At 40.5% G+C, this 22918-nt stretch overlaps 2 long non-coding RNA genes and 1 other non-coding gene across 4 annotated transcripts; 2 read left to right on the top strand and 1 right to left on the bottom strand.

Moving 5' to 3' along the window:
- Nucleotides 1-2036: 2036 nt before the first annotated feature.
- LOC130503832 (uncharacterized) lies at nucleotides 2037-3637 on the top strand. Of its 2 annotated transcripts, none has more exons than XR_008941030.1 (4): nucleotides 2037-2382; nucleotides 2687-2754; nucleotides 2880-3154; nucleotides 3241-3637. It is a non-coding gene; the product is annotated as an uncharacterized LOC130503832 (long non-coding RNA). The 2 variants fall into 2 exon arrangements; XR_008941029.1 differs by having other exon boundaries at nucleotides 2047-2382; nucleotides 2697-2754.
- A 1086-nt stretch (nucleotides 3638-4723) lies between these two features.
- On the top strand, nucleotides 4724-5854 carry LOC130503833 (uncharacterized). Its single transcript, XR_008941031.1, has 2 exons — nucleotides 4724-5492; nucleotides 5587-5854. It is a non-coding gene; the product is annotated as an uncharacterized LOC130503833 (long non-coding RNA).
- A 5116-nt stretch (nucleotides 5855-10970) lies between these two features.
- Nucleotides 10971-11077, bottom strand: LOC130503834 (small nucleolar RNA R71). Its single transcript, XR_008941032.1, has one exon. It is a non-coding gene; the product is annotated as a small nucleolar RNA R71 (small nucleolar RNA).
- Nucleotides 11078-22918: the final 11841 nt, after the last annotated feature.

Here is a 22918-nt window from a genome sequence, read left to right as displayed (position 1 = left end):
ACGCTCAAAGGATCCAGATTGCCACTACTGAGTTTTATGACTATGCTTTGAGTTGGTGGGATCAGCTAGTGACTGCTAGACGTGTCAATCAGGAGTATCCTGTTGACTCTTGGCAAGAGATGAGTCTTTAATGCGCAAGAGGTTTTACCTAGCCACTACCATCGTGATTTGCACCAGAGGCTACGAAAACTGATTCAAGGCTCCAAAACCGTGGAGGAATACTATCAAGAGATGGAGTTGTTGATGCAGAGAGCGAGTGTCTCAGAAGATAGAGAAGCTACCATGTCAAGGTTTCTTGGAGGACTCAACCGTGAGATACAAGATAGAGTGGAGATGCAGCATTACGTTGAGCTAGAGGAGATGCTACACAAAGCTATCTTGGTGGAACAACAACTCAAAAGAAAGAGCTACTCTCGTTCTAGCTATGGTACTAGCAAGTTTCAGCATTCCAAAGATGAGAAGCCTAGTTACCAGAAGGAGAGCAAGCCTTATCAGAAGGATGACACTAAACTGGGCAGCATCTTTGACAAAGACAAAGGAAAAGCAGTAGCTACGGGTTCAAAGTCTCGGGATGTCAAGTGCTTTAAGTGTCAAGGGCGTGGACACTATGCCAATGAATGTACTAACAAAAAAACCATGATCCTTCTAGACAGTGGAGAGTATTTGTCTCAGGATGAGAAGATCCACACTGAACGTGAGCAATCTGAGGCAGAGTCTGAATAAGAACCGGTCAGAGGAAGGTTACTAGTAACAAGAAGACTTCTGAATCTTCAAACCAAGGCAGAAGAGACTGAACAGCGTGAGAATTTGTTCTACACTAGATGTCTGGTTCAAGGAAAGGTCTGTAGTCTCATCATTGATGGAGGAAGTTGTGTCAACGTGGCCAGTGAGACAATGGTGGCAAAGTTGGGTTTGAAAGTTCAGAAACATCCAAAGCCATACCGGTTGCAGTGGCTTAATGAAGAAGGAGAAATGAGAGTCTCAACTCAGGTTCTGATTCCCATAGCAATTGGTAAATACGAAGATGAGGTTCTATGTGATATACTACCTATGGAGGCAAGCCACATTCTTCTTGGACGACCTTGGCAATCAGACAGGTGTGTGATGCATGATGGTTATACTAACAAGCACACCTTTGAGCATAATGGCAAGAAAACCGTGCTGTTGCCTCTAACTCCCAAAGAGGTTCATGAAGATCAACTTCAACTTCAGAAAAAGAAAAAGATTGATCTCAAGCCTGATCAAAGCAAGCAACACAGTCTCTACGCCAAAACAGGGAAGATAAAAAGAATTCTCTACTCTCAAAATTCCTTTGTTTTACTCAGGTTTAAAGAGAACCTACTAACTGTTGCTAATAAAACACCGGAATATCCGAGTGAACTATCTTCTCTTTTGCAGGAATATAAAGATATCTTTCCAGAAGACAGTCCAATTGGGTTACCTTTCGTGGGATTGAACATCATATAGATTTTGTTCCTGGAGCTACACTTCCAAACCGGCCATCTTACAGGACCAACCCTGTTGAAACTAAAGAGCTACAAAAGCAAGTGGAGGAGCTTATGGAAAAGGGACATATCTGAGAAAGCATGAGTCCTTGTGCTGTTCCAGTGCTTCTTGTGCCAAAGAAAGATGGTATCTGGAGAATGTGTGTTGACTGCAGAGCCATTAACAATATCACTGTAAAGTATCGCCATCCTATTCCTAGATTAGATGACATGCTAGATGAATTGCATGGGTCTTGCTTCTTTTCTAAGATAGATCTTAAGAGTGGATATCACCAGATTAGGATGAAGGAAGGTGATGAGTGGAAAACTGCATTTAAAACTAAACATGGATTGTATGAATGGTTAGTGATGCCATTTGGTTTGACGAATGCACCTAGCACTACAGGAAATATGGGTATTAATAGCATCGTATCATAGCGGTTTTGACATTTCTGCTATTGTATACCAAAACAGGCTTTTATAATAGCGTTTTTAAAATGTAAAGCTATGTTTGTAATCGCGGGAAAATAAAATAATTCAGGCGCGTTAATTTGGTAAGTGGAGGCGCTTTACCATTGCAAATTAAAAAAAATAAATGCTATCTTATCTGAAAAATATATTAAAAATAATTCAGCCACGTTTCTTTTATTTCTGTTTCTTCTCTGTAGTCTGCTTGACTTCCTCAAATTCTCAGATTCATCACCACTCCTTTTGTCACCATCGCTCGTTATCCCACCACCACCAGCTCGTCACCACCATCACCATATCTCTCATCCGCTTCGATGGTTCAGGTCGGCGGGGAAGATGCTTTGATGGTTCAGGTCGCTGGAGATGTCTCGTTCTCTGAGTATGAGCCTCCCTCTTGGCAGAGCCAAAGTTTCTCCGGACTGATTTCAGGGTAAAGATTGAATCTTTGAGTTGCTCTTTAATCTTTGATAGCAATCTCGTGCCGTATTGAACGCGGCGAGTGATGGGTTTATAGAATTATTATCATCGACTAAAGTTGGATCCTTTCATAGAGAGTCTGATTGACATTGGTGGATGCATTTTAATAGGTCGTTGATTGATGGATTATTGGAAACAACTAATCTGGTTTATCTAACAGTTTGATTGTCGAACATATTCTGTTTCTGATAATTCATTGGGCATTTGTAATGAATTTTTCTTGAATTTGTGAGCCTAATCGTGCGCTTCCCTTACAGGTTTCATAAGGGGTTGTTGGATCATGTAGCTTCTTAGTTATGACCTCTAGCACAACATGAGATCGAAGGTATCTGTTTTATTCTTTTTAGTTTGTCTTTGCTCTATTCTTGATACAAGACTGGCTTAGTTATTTTTTTTTGTTCTCCACTATCATTGAATGAAAACTCTCGCTTATCTTCTGTTCTGTCTCAGGGTATCACAGGACACAATTGTTGCTTGAGTAGAAGCCCGTGATTGTTAGTTACATTAACTGGAAAACAATGGAAACAGAGAATTAATTGACAAAGGCTATAGAGCCCAAAGTACCCACACATCAGTGCAACTCCAAGGAACAAGTCTGACCATTTTAAAATGTGCTTCCTGTTTAGCTCGTCACTTTCTTCTTTGTGCTTGCTTCTAGTGTTGCTGTATTGGCAGTGCGTTAGTCTCAAAGCAACTTTCCATTAGAGGAAGACCACAAAGACGTGGTTAGTTTTTCTACTCCTTTCTCCTTCCACCTGCACTCATGTCAACTGTTCTTACTGTTGTTAACTTTGTGGGAATATCTCTGTAGAGCCTCGGTTAAGATTTTCTAGACTGGTTGAATTTTGCGGTGTTTTGGAATGCTTGGAGCCTGAGTTCCCAAGAGCATTGGCACGTGTTGAACTTGCTATTTGAGAGGCTTATTCTGGACAAAATCAAATCAACAGGATCTTCAGACTTGAGTTCTTACTATTCTGTTGTCCAGGTATTGGTTCAAATGTATTGGCATGAAGACTGTCCTGAAAAAGAGCCTCCTTGCCATGGGTTCTATGCAGACTTCACTATGGCAACAAGAATAACAATACCAGATTTCATCACCAGTTTATCCGTTCTATTTTGCAATGAGTTCATGTGTTTCATGTATTGATTTTGTGTGTTTTGTATCTTTTTGGAAAAGCATATGTATATTATGATTTACTTGTATTTTATTTGAGTAAATTATATTTATTAATCTTATTGCAATATATACTATAATTTTTTATCATTTCTATTTATAAATTTATGGATATATAATTTTAACAAAGTGACTAGTTAAACTTATTTTTAACCCCTAATCCCTAAATATATTTTAACCCCTAAACCCTAAATATAATCCTAAAATCTAACTATTAAACTTTATACAAAAAAAATTCAATATAAATATACTAATGCAACCCGAATCCATCCAATACCCTAAATCTAATACCCTAAACCCTAAAATTCAAAATAAAATGATATTTTAAATGCTAAATAAAATCTCTTAATAACTTTTTATTTAGATTTTAAAGCCAGAATTTAAAATTAAACTTTAAATCTAATTTTTTAAAAATCCATTCAAAATCTTAAATGTAAACCTTAGATCCTCCATCAAACTCTATACCCTAACTCCTATATTCAAACATAAACCATTGATCCACTAAATATAAATTTCCAATATAAATTTTAAAAATTTAACAAACATCAAATCTAAATCTTAATGACAAACTTTTATATACAATTCTAACTCTTATACTGTCAAAACTCTCGACCTCTAAATCATAATGAATTAAATATTAAATCTACACCTAATATCTAATACCTTATACTCCAAACCTAAATTCTACATACAAAATCATAAATCCAATCTTTACAAACTTATAATAAAAACTTCAGATTTAGATTCCATGTATATTCTGAAACTCAAATCACATATTTAATCCTAAATCAAAACCCTAATCCCTAAACCACACATCTCATCTTAATATACATCATAAAACATTAAATCTTAATTTTAAATAAATTATAATTACGTAAATAAATTAATATTTTGAATACAAAATTTAAATTTCAAATATTAAATTATGATATAAAAGTATTTAAATCTTAGATGATTTTTGACAGCTATAAATAAATAAAAAGACAGTTTGTATTATGTTTTTTTGGAACCATTGATTAATTTGAATCAAAGGCCCAAAATCACTCTTGTATCTATCCTCACCCTTTTTTTCTATTGGTTGTTGTTGTTTATGGCATGGATCACCATCTCCACGCTTGATTTGATGATATCGAATCAAACGCTCCAGATTAATTGTTCTTTTATTCTTTTTATTTTATTTTTCTCTGCGATCTACGGAGCCAGAGAAGAGAGAGAGGGAGAGAGAGAGAGAGAGAGAGAGAGATGGAGTTCGTAGAGAAAGGAGAAGAACCGGCGGCGCTCATCACCACCACCGCCATCGTTCGTTACAACCACCAGCATCGCCATCTCTCCCGTCCCCCATTGCTTGTAACCACCACCATCGCTTCTCAGATCCGTCTTCACCAGAGTCGCCACCACCACCGTCACGCTCATCATAACCACAACTGATCAGTTCTCTGTCTCTCATTCCCTCTGTGTTTATTTTATTTTGTTCTTGTTACAGGAAGCTTGTTCTAAGAAATTGCTCAATGATAGGCTGAAGTGAAGTTTATGCTTTATATGATTTGATTTGAAGTTTAAATTCGTTTTTTTTTTAATTATGTGTGTTGCAGAAGTCCAAGAGGGATGAGTATGCCAAAACTGTCTCCAAACGTTTGCAAGATATTGTTTAAGCTTGTCTGATTTGTTTGTTTAGAGTGTTTGCTCAAATTACTCAACTTTCTTATGGTTGTTGCTGGACTTGGCATGATCGTTTATGGTATCTACTTGTTTGTCAAGTACAAGAGAGCACCCGATGATAACTCTCTTAAATTCAACGGCGACGGCCAGAGTTACATCTCTTTCGGGAGGCCCATGCTTAGGGCAGTCTCTCTCTCTTCCAATGTCTTTGACAATCTCCCCAAAGTTTGGTATCTTTGTCCCTCCCTACCGAGTTTATTTTTTTTGTCACTTGTTTGTATCTGACTAATCTCTGGTTCTGTTTTTTATCACCTAATATTGCAGGTTTATCTACTTGTTCATTGGGTGGCTCTGTTTGTTATCTCTGGTGGAAGCTTGATGAAGGTGCTCAGACTTTGAGGAAGGTGGAAGCTTGATGGAGGTGCTCGATGCCATTCAAAGGAGATATCTTGCTTGTGTTTGAAGTGTCGATAGTGGATAATGTTGTATGCACTTGTGTGTGATGATTTGTATGAAAGTGATAATGTGGTGTTATGGGATTTAAATAATTATATTGCTTTTTTGAATTTTTATTTAAATTATTTTTATTTCATATTTTCGAATTAATTATTAAAAAAATCAATTCACTAATTATTATTAATTGATTTCGGATAATTAAAAAACTAATTAATAACACGAAATATTTGCTATCTTTGCTACTGAGAAAAATCAAATTATCAGGTTCTAATAACATTTGTTAAACGTTATTATAAATATTGACAATTGCGAACACAAAAACGCTATTGTTATAAACTTAATAATAGCACAACCGAAAACCGCTATTAAAAGGGTCGGACTTTTTATAACGGGTGATGTCAGAGCGTCCAAGGAAACGCTATTGAAAATTAATCATAGCGATTTTCGTCCGCTATTACTACCCACATTTCCTGTAGTGTAGTACTTTCATGCGCTTAATGAATCATGTTCTAAGATCATTCATAGGCATCTTTGTTGTTGTTTACTTTGATGACATCTTAGTTTACAGCAAAAGCTATCATGATCATATAGAACATCTTAGGGCTGTCTTTGATGTGCTTAGAAAATAATCTCTTTACGCCAATCTTAAGAAGTGTACATTTGGAACAGATAACTTGGTCTTTTTAGGCTTTGTTGTGAGTGCAGATGGTGTTAAAGTGGATCAAGAAAAGATCAAAGCAATCCAAGAATGGCCAAGTCCAACCACCGTGAGTGAAGTAAGAAGTTTCCATGGGCTTGCTGGTTTCTACAGGCGATTTGTCAAAGATTTTAGCACTATAGCAGCTCCCTTAATTGAAGTGATCAAAAAGGATGTTGGATTCAAATGGGGAGAAGCACAAGAAACCGCCTTTCAATGCCTTAAAGAGAAGCTCACTCATTCTCCTCTCCTTACTCTTCCTGACTTTAATAAAACGTTTGAGGTTGAATGTGATGCTTCCGGTATAGGTATTGGTGCTGTCTTAGTGCATGATAAGAGACCAATAGCTTACTTCAGTGAGAAGCTTGGAGGAGCTACACTCAACTATGCAACATATGACAAGGAACTCTATGCGCTTGTGAGAGCTTTGCAAACTTGGCAACACTACCTCTGGCCTAAGGAGTTTGTGATACACACGGATCATGAGTCTCTTAAGTACTTAAAGGGGCAAAACAAGCTCAGCAAGAGACATGCCAGATGGGTTGAGTTCATAGAAACCTTTCCATATGTGATCAAATACAAACAAGGTAAGGACAATATAGTGGCTGATGCACTATCTCGAAGGTATGTCCTCTTGAACACTCTTGATGCTAAGTTGTTAGGATTTGAACAACTTAAAGGAATGTATGAAACCGATCCTGATTTTAAAGATGCATATAAATCTTGTGAAAAGTTTGCTTCCGGCCATTACTTTAGACAAGATGGGTTTCTCTTCTATGATAATCGTTTGTGTATTCCTAATTGCTCTTTGAGAGACTTATTTGTTAGGGAATCACATGGAGGAAGTATTATGGGGCATTTTGGTATTGCCAAGACTCTTAAAGTTTTGCAGGATCATTTCTTTTGGCCTCGCATGAAGAGAGATGTGGAGAGAATCTGTGAGAGATGCACAACTTGTAAGCAAGCTAAGTCTAAAGTTCAAGCTCACGGTTTGTATACTCCTTTACCCATTCCTTATCATCCTTGGAATGACATCTCTATGGATTTTATTGTTGGATTGCCTAGGACTAGAACCGGAAAGGATTCAATCTTTGTAGTTGTTGATAGGTTCTCCAAAATGGCTCACTTCATTGCTTGCCACAAAACTGATGATGCATTGCATGTTTCTAATTTGTTCTTTAAAGAGATTGTGCGTTTACATGGCATGCCTAGAACTATAGTATCTGATAGAGACACTAAGTTTCTTAGTTACTTTTGGAAGACACTTTGGTCTAAGTTAGGCACTAAGCTATTGTTCTCTACTACTTGTCACCCGCAAACTGATGGACAAACTGAAGTAGTGAATAGAACTCTAGGAACACTCTTGCGTGCATTCATTAAAAAGAATTTGAAATCATGGGAAGACTATTTACCTCATTGTGAGTTTGCATATAATCATGCTGTGCATTCTGCTTCTAAGTTTTCACCATTTGAGATTGTTTATGGGTTCAATCCCACCTCTCCTTTAGATCTAATACCTTTACCTGAGTGTGAAAGAGTTAGTCTTGACGGAAAGAAGAAGGCAGAGCTAGTGCAACAACTCCATGAGCAAGCAAGGCGTAATATTGAAGAAAAGACTAAGCAGTATGCCAAGCATGCAAACAAAGGCAAACGTGAGATGGTCTTTAAAGAAGGTGACCAAGTTTGGGTTCACCTAAGGAATGAAAGGTTCCCTGATGAAAGGAAGTCTAAGCTCATGCCGCGAATAGATGGACCTTTTGAGGTCATAAGGAAGATCAGCAACAATGCTTACAAGCTGGATCTCCAAGGTAAGTACAACGTGAGTAATAGTTTCAATGTTACTGACTTGATCCCTTTTATTGCAGATGAACCAGATTTGAGGACAAATCCTTTTCAAGAGGGAGGGGATGATGTGATCATGGACCAGATAGATGATGGAGAAGATGAGACTAAGGATCAACCAGCTCAAGAGGATACCTTAGAAGTTTCAGAAGGACCAATGACTCGTGCTAGAGTTAAGAAGCTCAAAGAAGCCATTGGAGGTTTACTTAGGAAGTCTCTGAATCAAGATGAATGTCTTGGAGGAAGCTTGATACTTCAAGACACCCTTATCACCATCCAAGCTATCTCACCATCAAGCTGAGTATCATCTAGGCTAGCAAGAGAAGTGTGCTCTTTTCCTGTCTTAGTTTTTGTCCCACTGGGTTTTGCTAAGATAGGTTTTTAACGAGGCCTTGTCTTGCTAATCAAATCACCTAGCATGATACTCTCGAACCACATAAGTACCTTATGTTATTTTTAGACTATGTTTTCTTATTTCGTTACACAAGTCAAAGAGGAGCCTGTTCCTTAATGACTCTTGTTATTTCCGAGACCTTGTGCATTGATATCTTGCATATTTACATGTTTTTAGCTTTCATATCTTATGCATTTTGATCATATAGCTTAGATCTTAGTGTCTTTAGGATCCATATTGCATTCATATGTCCCTATCAGGTGTTGGAGCATACTATGAGATGATGTGAAGTGTTTGAGAGTTCAAAGATCCAAGAGAGGTGAAGAATGATGCTCAGCCAAACAAGTACTCTTTTATACTCGACTGGACCGGAATGGTCGAGACCGGAATCACCATCCCGGGCGTGTGGGCAAGACCGGAGAGACGAGACCGGGAAGATGAAGCCGGGCGTGTGGGCAAGACCGGAGAGACGAGACCGGGAAGATGAAGCCGGGCGTGAAGAGGAAGACCGGAGAGACGAGACCGGGAAGATGAAGCCGGGCGTGGAGGCTCAGACCGGAATGCAGGACCGGGATGAGGATGCCGGGCGTGGAAGAAGCTTGGTCGAATCTGGTTTTCTCAAACCGGGTCGGTTCGACCCAACTCGACCTTGGGTCATTTTTATCACATTTTGAAGACCAAAATTAGCCTTATCCAAGGGGCACTCTAGTCTTTTATTCTATGTATCTCTCTTACCCTAAACCTACCTATAAATACTTTGTAATCTCTATTTTGTGGGGATTATCTTATTTTCCTCTTAAGAAACACAAAACAATTTGGTGAAAGTTCTTTCCTTGAATCAAATCATCATCTTCTTGTGTGTTCTTGAGTGTTTATAATTTCTTATTGATCTTTCTTAAACATGATTAAGCTTGGAAACCTCATGGGTTCAAGAGTAATCATGGTGATTAGTGAGTAGATCCACTTTTGGATTCATGGGTTAGGGAGATTAAGGGTGATTAGACTTGATCTAAGGTGTTTAGGTGTAGATCCTTCTTATTCCTTGCTAGTAGGGTGTTTATAATGCTTCTTTAGGGTTGGCCTCTCTAAAGTTGAGTTCTAGACATTTCCCACCCACAAGGTGTTTGATGAAATGTCTGAACCAACTCTCCTAAGCTTTTAACATACTCTACCAAAGAGATTTGTTGTTAAAGGTGTTAAGATGGCTATTAGACTTATTTTTAATGATTGCTTCCTAAACATTCAACCTAAGAGATTAGATGCTTGAGTTTTGGAAGCAAATGAGCATTCATTTAGAGATAAAGTTTGCTTAGTCTTGTGTCTAGGCCTAAGGTAAATAGATTGATTGTAAGCTAGCACTTTAGTTTGAGTTTGATCACCCAAAGTCATATTCCCTTATCCCATGAGTCCTCTCATTCTCATAATCAAAGAAAGTCTTTTGCTTTGTTGCATTTTTATTCCTATTTTAGAATAGTTTCTCATCTCATCTTGATAGCATTTAGCTTAAGCATGGTCTTGCATTCCTAGTGCTTCGCATTCCCTTAGAATTGGATTGACATCCTTTATACTTCAACATTTGAATAGGATCTTAGCAAAATCCTGTTATCAAATTGGCGCCGTTGCCAACTTCTAAGTTGATTGTGACATTGGGATTTAGTAACTTGCTTGAGACTAAATCATTTTTATTTTCTATTGTGATATTGATTCTTGCCTCTTTTCTCTCTTTGACTTTTCAGGTGTATGAACTTGAGGAGTAGAGGTTTATCAAGCCTTGCTCCCATTGTTGAAGACATTTCTGCACTTGAGAGGGAGATTGTGAGAAGAAGAAGGGAAGAAGAGCAACAGGCTCACATTCAGCGGTTGGGGTTCGACATGGAGAACCGGCCTCAAGATAGAGCTGCTGAAGATGGTCAAGGAGCTGCCAACCTTGGACCACGACATCCACAGTGCCAAGCTAGAGCAATTGGTGCCCATGATCAGCCTAACATCCATGGAAATAGGGCTGGCATTAGAGCACCAGCTGTGGAGAACAACAACTTTGAGATCAAGTCAAGCTTGATCAACATGATCCAAAGCAACAAGTACCATGGGCTTGCTTTGGAAGATCCTCTAGATCACTTGGACAACTTTGATCGGCTGTGTGGCACCATCAAGATAAATGGTGTTTCTGAAGATGCATTGAAGCTTAGGCTGTTTCCATTCTCTTTGGGAGATAAAGCTCACACATGGGAGAAGGGTCTCTCAAGAGATAGCATCCGAACATGGGATGAGTGCAAAGAAGCCTTCCTCACCAAGTTCTTCTCTAACTCAAGAACTGCAAAGCTTAGGAATGAAATTTCCGGATTTCAACAAAGGAATCTAGAAGGTTTTGGTGAAGCATGGGAACGATTCAACAGCTACATTGCTCAGTGTCCTCATCATGGTTTCACCAAGGAAAGCTTGCTTAGCACCTTCTACAGGGGAGTTCTCCCATCTTGCAGAAATAGGCTTGACACAGCTAGCAATGGTTTCTTCCTGGGCAGAACTGAGCAGGATGCAGAGGAGCTGGTGGAGAACATGGCAAAGAGTGACTCAGTTTACAATGAGGAGTATGATAGAGCAAGCAGAGGTGAGGATCAGCAGACAAAGAAGGATATCAAATCATTGCAAGACAAGTTGGATTTGGTTCTTTCAAACCAATCCAAGAAGGAGCAGGTCAGCTTTGTTGGTGATCCTAATCAAGAGGTTCCTCCTAAGGTGAATGAGGTTGATGGTTTGGAAGGACAAGAAGAACTTTGCTTCATCAACAACAATGGTACATGGTACAGAAAGGAGCCTAACTTTCAGTACAACAACTACCAGCCGAGGTCTTATCCAAACAACCAGCAAGGAGGATACCAACCTAAGCAAACCACTCAACAAGGGAACTATCAGCAAAGGCAAAATGCCCCTCCTGGTTTTGGTAACACAAGTCAGTCTACTCAAGCTCAAGGAAGCTCATCTCAATCAAAGGCTCCTGATTCAAACATGGAGTCAATGTTCAAGCAGATCATGGAAGCTCAATCTCGAGTTGCAAAGGATATTGGGCATGAGTTCAAGACAGTGCACTCCAAGATTGACAGTACCTACACAGAGCTGAACAACAAGATCAGGGCTTTGGAGAGCCAATTCGCTTCTATGAACTCTCAGCCTAGTCGCCAACAGGGAACCCTACCTGGAAAACCTGAGCAAAACCCCAAAGAAACAATGAAGGCAATTACTTTGCGAAGTGGTAAAGAGTTGCCTCCAAGAGAACTCACCAAGGATGGTGAGAAACAGGGTGGGGAGGTTGCCATCAACATTGATGATGAGGTAGTAATTGTTGATGAGAAGGTTGATGAGGAAATTATGGAAAAGATTGTGGAAGCTAAGGGCAAAGGAAAGGTTGGAGAGGAGAAGAGAACAGTGAAGCAAGGTGAAGCTACGTCAAAAGATACTTCTTTTGTCCCTCCTCCCTATGAGCCTAAGTTACCTTTCCCAGGAAGATTCAAGAAGCAACTATTGGAGAAGTACAAGGCACTCTTTGAGAAGCAGATGAGTGAAGTGCAGATTACAATGCCCATCATAGATGCCTTTATGCTTGTTCCTCAGTATAGCAAGTTCTTGAAGGATGCTGTGGCTGCTAAGAAGAAAGAAATGGAAGGAATGGTGGTTCTTACTCATGAGTGCAGTGCCATCATTAAGAGGTTGACAATCCCTAAGAAGCTAGAAGATCCAGGAAGCTTCACTCTACCTTGTGCCATTGGTCCCTTGATGTTTGAAAGGTGCCTATGTGACTTGGGAGCTAGTGTTAGTCTCATGCCTTTATCGGTCGCCAAGAAGCTTGGGTTTAGCCACTACAAGAAGTGCAAACTCTCCTTGGTGCTTGCTGATCGCTCAGTGAAGTTTCCCATTGGAATTTTGGAAGATCTCCCCGTGATGGTGGGAAATTGTGAAATCCCTACTGACTTTGTGGTGCTAGAGATGGATGAGGAAGCTAGAGATCCTTTGATCCTTGGAAGACCATTCTTGGCCACAGCAGGAGCAATTATAAATGTGAAGGAGGGAAAGATAGATCTCCACTTGGGTAAGGAGCACATCCTCCACTTTGACATCAATGAGATAATGAAGAAGCCAACCATCCAAGGGCAGATCTTCTACATAGAGGAAATGGAAGCTTTAGCTGATGAGCTGCTTGAAGAGTTAGCACTGGAGGACCCTCTACAGCATGCCTTGACAGTTGATAGAGGAGTCCAAGTGGTTGAGAACAAGGAAAGTGATGCTTATGGAAGGATGCTGGATTCACACAGAGGGTTTGAGAGTGAGGATCAGTATGAGGCGCTTCAACAAGTGGTTCATCAAGAGACAGCATCCACTCAACAAAAGGACAGTCACCAAGAGGATTGGGATGAACTCAAGGCACCTAAGGTGGAACTTAAACCCCTTCCCCATGGTGTAAGGTACGCTTTCCTTGGCCCTAATGAGACTTACCCTGTCATTGTGAGTAGTGAGCTTACTGAACTTGAATTGTCTCAACTGTTGAGTGCGCTTAAGAAGTTTAGGAAAGCAATAGGGTATTCTCTAGATGACATCAAAGGGATATCACCTTCTTTGTGCATGCATAGGATACATCTAGAGGATGAATCAATGACTTCTATTGAACATCAAAGAAGGTTAAACCCTAATTTGAAAGAAGTTGTAAAGAAGGAGATTCTCAAACTCTTAGATGCAGGTGTTATTTACCCAATCTCAGATAGTAAATGGGTATCTCCTGTGCATGTGGTTCCAAAAAAAGGTGGTATCACTGTTGTGAAAAATGATAAGAATGAGTTGATCCCCACTAGAACTGTAACTGGACATAGGATGTGCATTGATTATAGAAAGTTAAACTCTGCATCTAGAAAGGATCATTTTCCATTGCCATTTATTGATCAGATGCTTGAGAGACTTGCAAACCATCCTTTCTATTGCTTTCTTGATGGGTATTCAGGGTTCTTCCAAATCCCCATACATCCCGATGATCAAGAGAAAACGACATTCACATGCCCTTATGGTACCTTTGCCTATCGAAGGATGCCATTTGGGTTATGTAATGCTCCAGCCACCTTTCAAAGGTGCATGATGTCTATCTTCTCTGATCTCATTGAGGATGTTGTGGAGGTGTTCATGGATGACTTCTCTGTCTACGGATCTTCGTTTTCTGCTTGTTTGTCCAACTTGTGCAGGGTCCTACAGAGATGTGAAGACACCAACCTTGTGCTGAACTGGGAGAAGTGTCACTTCATGGTCAAAGAGGGGATTGTACTTGGACACAAGATTTCAGAAAGAGGCATCGAAGTGGACAAGGCTAAGATTGAGGTGATGGTTAGTCTACCTCCACCAAAGACTGTGAAAGACATAAGGAGTTTCCTTGGCCATGCTGGGTTCTACAGGAGATATGTCAAGGACTTCTCAAAAGTTGCTAGGCCAATAACCAAGCTGCTATGCAAAGAAGCCGCTTTCAGCTTTGATTCAGATTGTCTTGAAGCTTTCAAGGAGCTGAAGAACAATTTGGTCAATGCTCCTATTGTTCAGCCACCCGATTGGAGTCTCCCCTTTGAAATTATGTGTGATGCAAGTGATTTTGCTGTTGGAGCTGTTCTGGGGCAGAAAAAGGATGGCAAGACTCATGTGATCTACTATGCTAGCCAAACCTTGAATGATGCTCAGGTGAAGTATTCCACAACTGAGAAGGAGATGCTAGCCATTGTATTCGCCTTTGAGAAGTTCAGAAGCTACTTGGTTGGGTCAAAGGTTATTGTCTACACTGATCATGCAGCTTTGAGACACCTCTTGGCCAAGAAAGATGCTAAGCCAAGACTTTTGAGGTGGATCCTTTTGCTTCAGGAGTTTGACTTGGAGATTAGAGACAAGCCGGGCATTGAGAATGGAGTAGCTGATCACTTGTCTAGGATGAGGATTGAAGGTGAAACCCCCATTGATGAAGGGCTTCGTGAGGAACAGGTCATGGCCATCAGGGCAGTGGTTGCAGTGTGTGAAACGGGCAAGAAGCTTGAAGAGGTTAAGGCATCTAAGGAGAAGGAGCCCTGGTATGCAGATTTTGTGAACTACCTTGTCACAGGAAAGGAACCATTAAGACTCGAAGGTTATTCCAAGAAGAAGTTCTACAAGGAGTTGAAGAGGTACTATTGGGATGAACCTTTTCTTTTCATCCTTTGCAAAGACCATCTCTATAGAAGGGCAGTGGCTGAAGAAGAGGTTGATGGAATCCTACAACAATGCCATGGTTCTTCATATGGAGGGCATTTTGCAACTTTCAAAACAGTGGCTAAGGTTCTACAAGCTGGATTTTGGTGGCCTCATATGTTCAAGGACACACAAGAGTTCATCTCAAGGTGTGATTCTTGCCAAAAGAGAGGGAACATCACAAAGAGGAATGAAATGCCTCAAAACCCAATTCTTGAAGTGGAAGTATTTGATGTTTGGGGCATAGACTTCATGGGACCTTTCCCCTCTTCTTATGGCAACAAGTACATTCTAGTGGCTGTAGACTATGTGTCTAAGTGGGTTGAAGCAGTTGCAAGTCCTACAAATGACTCAAGAGTGGTGTTGAAGATGTTTAAGAGCATCATTTTTCCAAGGTTTGGAGTTCCTAGAGTGGTGATAAGTGATGGAGGCTCACATTTCATCAACAAACTTTTTGAGAATCTTCTCAAGAAGAATGGAGTGAAACACAAGGTTGCAACCCCTTATCACCCTCAAACCAGTGGTCAAGTTGAAATCTCTAACAGAGAGATCAAGGGTATCTTGGAGAAGATTGTGGGAACCAAGAGGAAGGATTGGTCAGACAAGCTTGATGATGCACTTTGGGCCTATAGGACAGCATACAAGACACCATTGGGAACCACCCCTTTCAACCTTGTGTATGGGAAAGCTTGTCATCTACCAGTAGAACTTGAGTACAAGGCATTGTGGGCTGTGAAATTACTGAACTTTGACATCAAGAATGCAAAAGAAAAGAGACTTTTTCAGCTTCATGAGCTTGATGAGATTAGGATGGATGCTTTTGAGAACTCAAGGATCTACAAGGAGAGAACCAAAGCCTTCCATGACAAGAATATTTTGAAGAGAGAGTTAAGAGCTGATGATCAGATACTCCTCTACAACTCTAGGCTGAAGTTGTTTCCAGGGAAGCTCAAATCAAGGTGGTCTGGACCCTTTAAGATCAAGGAAGTTAAGCCTTATGGAGCAGTGGTTCTTTGGGATAAGAATGGAGGAGAGTTCACAGTGAATGGACAAAGAGTGAAGCTCTATTTAGGTACTACACCAAAGGAAGATGGATTCTCAATTCCACTTTCTGAACCCACCTCCACCTAGTCTCAAAAGAAGCAAAGTCAAGCTAGAGACTTTAAACAAGCTCACTTGGGAGGAAGTCCCATGTCTATCCTTGTAAATATTGCATTTGAATTTCTTTTTTTTTCGAGTTGAAGTGAAGTGAACCTTGGAGAATGGGTACCATGGATAGAGAAGACAAGAAGCTAGTGTGGTATGGGTTGAGGAGAAAGGTTCTTTAAAAAAAAAAAAAAAAAAAAAAAAAAAGGATTGAAACGAGAGGACCGGACTGTGAGGACCGGGAAGGAGAAGCCGGGCGTGGAGGCTTGATAAGTTTGTCCATTTGGACCGGGATGTGAGGACCGTGCAATGCAACCCGGGCGTGCTAGAGAGGACCGGAGAGATGAGACCGCGTTTCCTCACCCGGGCGTGCAGCAGTACGGACGACGCTTCCATTCGACGACCCGCGTCCCGCTCCAAGCCCGCGTACCGCTCCAACCCGCGTCCCGCTCCACGACCCGCTCCAGGTAAGTTTTCTTCTCTTTTTCGACCCAAACCCGTTTGCCCACGACCCGACCCGAACCAAACCCCCCCTCCTAACCTAATTGTCGACCCTTTTTCCTCTCATTCCTCACCTCTTTCACAAATCTAAAACCTCTCTTACCTCCAAGAACCAAAAACACCTTATCTCACTCAAATCTCCACCAAATCAATCCATTCTTTTCCCTAAATCAAAGTCTTTCTCCCATTAGTCTATTTTCTTGAATCCTTTCTTCATTTTCCATCATCCATAGCAAGGTATGAGTTCTTTAAGTTCAAATTCGTAACTCTCATGAACCCTAAAAATTTGAACTTGAAATTTGAGCTTTTTCTTGCTAGATTCTTGTAAAATAGACTAGGGAAAGCTTTTATATCATGCTGGGTAGTTGGTTTCATGGTGGAATTGAGGTTAATTTGAGCTTTGAGAAATTAGGGTTCATGAGATTTGGGGATTTTTCAAAAATTGCTTGTTTTAGGATATTCTTGGAGTAGATTGGATGCTAAGCTGGTGGAGAACTTAGATTTAAGGTTGATTTCGTGCTGTAGAGTGATTGATCAAGAGTTTTGCTGATTAGAGATTCTAGCTCTTAAAAAAAAAAAAAAAAAAAAAAAAAAAAAAAAAATCGAATTTTGAGCATGAGATCCTCTAATTTAGTTTGCAGCGCTTGTTTTGCTTAGCTATTAATTTGTAATTAGGTTTTCTAGAGCTGAGCTCTTTCGCTTTGATCATTTCTCTCTCTTTGAAAATTTTTATTTCCTTTGCTCACTCCTTTCCAAGGTTTTTCTTTTTCAGGTACCAATGGCACGACAAACTCAAGCTGAGATAGAGACGGAAAAGAAGAAGAAAGCTGAGAGAGAGACTGATAGAACAGGGAAAGTGTTGGGTTCACAACCCGGTTCAGAGGAGGAGCGTAGGCAGCAAGCTTTAGCCATGCTCAAGAAGAAAACACAAGCCAAGAGAGATGGCAAAAGAATTGCTGCTGATGAAAGTGCGGCCGACATTGCTCACAAGCAAGCCCCTCCCAAGAGAGCAAGAGCGCCAAGGGGTAAAAGTGGAGGCACTCTTGTATTGGAGAAAAGCAACCAAGAAGCTAATCTTACCATTTCAACTCATGCTCCAATACCACAGCCGAAACCACCTACCAAGCGGCCCACTTCTCAGCTAGTTTGTGAGGAGGTGCACCAAAACCAAGTCCTTAAGGATCAGCAGTTAAGAGCAAAGCAGAAGAAAGAGGGCAAAAGACCAGTGGTTGAAGAGAGTGACAGTGAAAAAGCTGAGGATCCCTCTCCAGACAGTGATGAGGATCATGGCCCTCCCAAGAGGAAAAACTTCAATGCTGGCAGAGATAGGAAGAAGAAACCCACAGAAGCTGAATTGGTGGAGCAAATGAGGAAAGGTATTGCTTGGCCTCCAACAAGATTTGTGGACAGGACCCTCTTACAAGGGTTGTATCTTGATGATGATGTTAAGGAGATGCTAGCGTTCATGAAGATAGGCAGCTTCTATTCAGTGGCTTACCAAACTTATCCCGATGTCTCTTGCCAGTTCTTGTCTACTCTTGAAGCGACATTTCACACCAAGAAGAGTGCACAGCAAGGCTGGGGAAGAATCACCTTTAAGATCGCTGGTCAGTCTTACACCATGTCCTTCACAGAGATTGGAGAAGCTCTTGGCCTCCATGATGGGAGGAATCCAGCTCTTCCTCAGCTCACCAATGCACCAAAAGGCAAAGGAATCGAAGACCTAACTTGGAAATTGATATCAGGAAAGGGAAGAGAGGGTAGGAAAGACAGAAGCACAGCCATCAAGCACCCTACCTTGCGCTATCTCCACAGGTTCCTTATTCACACCCTGTTCTACAAGAAGGAGGTGAGTAATATCGCTGGAGAGGAATTGAGATTTCTTCATCAAGCTGTCCAACACTATGCCACCCACCCTGAGCTACCCATTGTCCCTGATGACTTCTACAGTGATTTTGGTATGGTGGGATACTTTGTGACGCGCCTCATGTACTATAAGGATTGGGCTTGGACAAACCGCGACTCCGAACCTCAGATTGGGATCGGTGGCTGGATAACCCCACTACTTGGTTACTTGGGGATTGATTTGGGAACTGATAAATCAGGTCCAGCTTACTTGAATGGGAAGTACCTACAGAAAGTCCAATTCCTAGCAGGGACATTAGATGGAAGGTATGTCTACTCATACAAGAGGCTCAACAAGAAAGCTGAGATTGTTCTTCCCAACTACGCACTCACCACCTTGACAAGTCCGGGTGCAATCAGGTTCGATATTGATGAGGAGCACTTGCTCAAATGCCATGGAGCGCTTGGCCCTGTGACTCAAACGGCAGCAACAGGAGGCAGCGACGAGGTATATACTCAGGGGTACGCAAGCAGGGCCACTGAACACCTTTTTGGCCCTCCTCGCTACAAGTTCGACCAGTTCACAGGTGCTTTACCTCTTGGCCCCCTTCGCGATGCTCATGATCAGATCAGTACCCTCCAGAGGTGGAGCAGAGCTCAGGATAGAACCATTTACAAGCTCACCAACAAATGTAAGGAGCTGAGAAGAACCGTGAAGAGACAAGCTAAGGCCTCAGCTATTTTCATGAGAAAGGTGACTGATGTTTTGACTAGAGGGGCTGTAGCTGGATGTAAGGCGGAGGACTTTGACATTGATGCTCTCATCACGCCCCCACCTCAACCTCTCTATGACCCATCCGCACCAGAATCAAGGGAGCAGTCTCTCCGCAGCTTGAGAAACCCATACATCTTCCCTTCAGAATCAGGAAACAAATCTCCTTCTCTTGACACCACTGATGAAGATGACAACTCCGAGGCATCAGCCTCTTCTCACGCTCCATAGAGGTACTCCAACACCTTCCTTTGTATATACCATTTTCATTTGCATTTAGCTTTTATTTTGGTCATCTCTCTCCACTTATCACACAAGAGACTGTGTGAATTAAGTGTGGGGGAGGTGCAAGTTGCTAATGTTCTTGTGTTTTCTTGTCATTTAGCATGCATTGTATATAGTTATTGCATAGAAAGCCCATAAAAAAATTTTTGAAAAGCACAAAAAGAAGCATCTAGTTGCATCATTTGCATTTTAGGATTGAGTCTAGATGCATTCATATAGGTTGCATTCATGCATAGGGGGATGATTTTACCTTGTAAAGATGCTCATGCTAAGTTCTCATTTTAGCAACCTTTGTAATCATGATAACTAGATTGAGCATTCTCTTGATATCTTGTAGACTTTGTGCCTTGAATTCTCTTCTTGAAATTCATTGGATTGTCTGAAACTCTCTCTTTGAAGATTGCTCCTGTCTTATTTAAACTCAATGTCTCTTGCTTATGGTCATTTGTGTGCTGAGTCATGGCTTATACACACTTGAATTGTCTCATGCTTTTTGCCAATCTTTTTGACAATTTCAAGTGGCACTCCACACCCTGAACCCAAAGCTTTCTTTCAAGCCTTCATTGTTTGTTGAGTGAGGTCTTTTTGGAAAGCTTTGCATGTGCATAATGTTGAGAGTATCGGGGTCGACAATGCTTAGTTTCCATTCTAGCTAGATTAGACACATCTTTGTCTAGCACTTAGGATTGGGCGGTGAGTGTTGTTGATTTTATCTTTGGGAGTATGGTTTGGTTAAGAAAGAGGAGTTTAGACTTTTAGAACTCTAAGAAGTGATTGTCTTGTCTCAAGGGATTATAATTGTGATCCTTAGCTCAAAGCATGTCTTGGCCCCCAGATAAAAAAAAAAAATAATAATAATAAAAAAAAAATAAAAAAAAAAAGAAAAAAAAAGGGCTAGCAAAGTTTAGAAAGAGCTAAGTTGAATCTTAAAGTGTAAATAAAAAAAAAAAAAATCCCTTGATTGACTCCATAAAAGAAAAGAGTTCTATTTAAAGAAGTGTTTTGAGTTCTTTGGGATATCTTGGTGAGTGATGAGAGTTGGGTTTTGGCACTTGAGGTTGAAGTTTCAGCTTGTATATGTATGGGGAAGGGTAGAACAATGGAGATTGAGCATTGTATGCATGAGTTGACCCCTTTCTTAGATATATTATGTGCATTACCAAAGCTACTTTGTTTTGAGAGTAAACCACCTCTAAAAATTGTTTTGAACTTCTTATTTCATCATTGAACAAAAGCATTTCCTTCCCAAACCAAATGACTTGGACCTTTTGACCATATGCAAGATTTTCTATTGAGTTTGCTTAATGATTGTTAGAGAGTTGTTGAATCTGGGTTTGTGGAATCATGATGATGAGTGTAGAGATCAAAAGAGTTGAATAGGTCTAGAGAAGTTAGAGAAGAATGGATGTTTTGCTCTAGCTAGTTGTCATGATTATGCAAGGTTGTTAAGATGAGGGCTAAGAAGAGCGTTTTTTTTGGTTATGAAATCCCTGTTTTCAAGCCTCTCCTCCTTAGTTCTTGAAAGTTTACTTGAGGACAAGTAAAGGATTAGTGTGGGGGAGTTGATATCTTGCATATTTACATGTTTTTAGCTTTCATATCTTATGCATTTTGATCATATAGCTTAGATCTTAGTGTCTTTAGGATCCATATTGCATTCATATGTCCCTATCAGGTGTTGGAGCATACTATGAGATGATGTGAAGTGTTTGAGAGTTCAAAGATCCAAGAGAGGTGAAGAATGATGCTCAGCCAAACAAGTACTCTTTTATACTCGACTGGACCGGAATGGTCGAGACCGGAATCACCATCCCGGGCGTGTGGGCAAGACCGGAGAGACGAGACCGGGAAGATGAAGCCGGGCGTGTGGGCAAGACCGGAGAGACGAGACCGGGAAGATGAAGCCGGGCGTGAAGAGGAAGACCGGAGAGACGAGACCGGGAAGATGAAGCCGGGCGTGGAGGCTCAGACCGGAATGCAGGACCGGGATGAGGATGCCGGGCGTGGAAGAAGCTTGGTCGAATCTGGTTTTCTCAAACCGGGTCGGTTCGACCCAACTCGACCTTGGGTCATTTTTATCACATTTTGAAGACCAAAATTAGCCTTATCCAAGGGGCACTCTAGTCTTTTATTCTATGTATCTCTCTTACCCTAAACCTACCTATAAATACTTTGTAATCTCTATTTTGTGGGGATTATCTTATTTTCCTCTTAAGAAACACAAAACAATTTGGTGAAAGTTCTTTCCTTGAATCAAATCATCATCTTCTTGTGTGTTCTTGAGTGTTTATAATTTCTTATTGATCTTTCTTAAACATGATTAAGCTTGGAAACCTCATGGGTTCAAGAGTAATCATGGTGATTAGTGAGTAGATCCACTTTTGGATTCATGGGTTAGGGAGATTAAGGGTGATTAGACTTGATCTAAGGTGTTTAGGTGTAGATCCTTCTTATTCCTTGCTAGTAGGGTGTTTATAATGCTTCTTTAGGGTTGGCCTCTCTAAAGTTGAGTTCTAGACATTTCCCACCCACAAGGTGTTTGATGAAATGTCTGAACCAACTCTCCTAAGCTTTTAACATACTCTACCAAAGAGATTTGTTGTTAAAGGTGTTAAGATGGCTATTAGACTTATTTTTAATGATTGCTTCCTAAACATTCAACCTAAGAGATTAGATGCTTGAGTTTTGGAAGCAAATGAGCATTCATTTAGAGATAAAGTTTGCTTAGTCTTGTGTCTAGGCCTAAGGTAAATAGATTGATTGTAAGCTAGCACTTTAGTTTGAGTTTGATCACCCAAAGTCATATTCCCTTATCCCATGAGTCCTCTCATTCTCATAATCAAAGAAAGTCTTTTGCTTTGTTGCATTTTTATTCCTATTTTAGAATAGTTTCTCATCTCATCTTGATAGCATTTAGCTTAAGCATGGTCTTGCATTCCTAGTGCTTCGCATTCCCTTAGAATTGGATTGACATCCTTTATACTTCAACATTTGAATAGGATCTTAGCAAAATCCTGTTATCATGCATGTACAAGGATCTCACTATATATGTGTGTGTCTCGTAGTCTAATAAGATAATCCAATCTTTTATCTAAAAACCCTTGTTCTCTCTGACTTGTCTTTGCGAGTTCTTGAGTTCTGTTGGTGAGTAATATCCAGCAATCTCTAGTTGTCTAAGGAGGTGTGTTATATCCAATCTAGTCAACTAAACCGTGTCAAGGAGCCATTCCGCAACTCTTTGATTCATCACCATTTCACTGCCTTGAAGATCTTGAGTCTTTGATTCGATCTTGCAAGGATCTATCCATATCATCCAGAGAAATCATCCTAGGATCGTATTAGGCTTTACCTTGGGAGTATCGATCAAAGGACACATGGATTCAACTCAAACAAGTTTCTGAACACACATGTAGTCTTCTCTGATCCCTTTCTCCCCTCATCTCTCTTCTCTGAATCTCTTATTAGTTTTAATTTC

Source organism: Raphanus sativus, unplaced genomic scaffold (assembly GCF_000801105.2).
Source record: "Raphanus sativus cultivar WK10039 unplaced genomic scaffold, ASM80110v3 Scaffold1166, whole genome shotgun sequence".
Classification (NCBI taxonomy): Eukaryota; Viridiplantae; Streptophyta; class Magnoliopsida; order Brassicales; family Brassicaceae; genus Raphanus; species Raphanus sativus.
The sequence above is the reverse complement of the archived record's forward strand: the minus strand, read 5'-3'. Positions and strand labels throughout refer to the sequence as shown.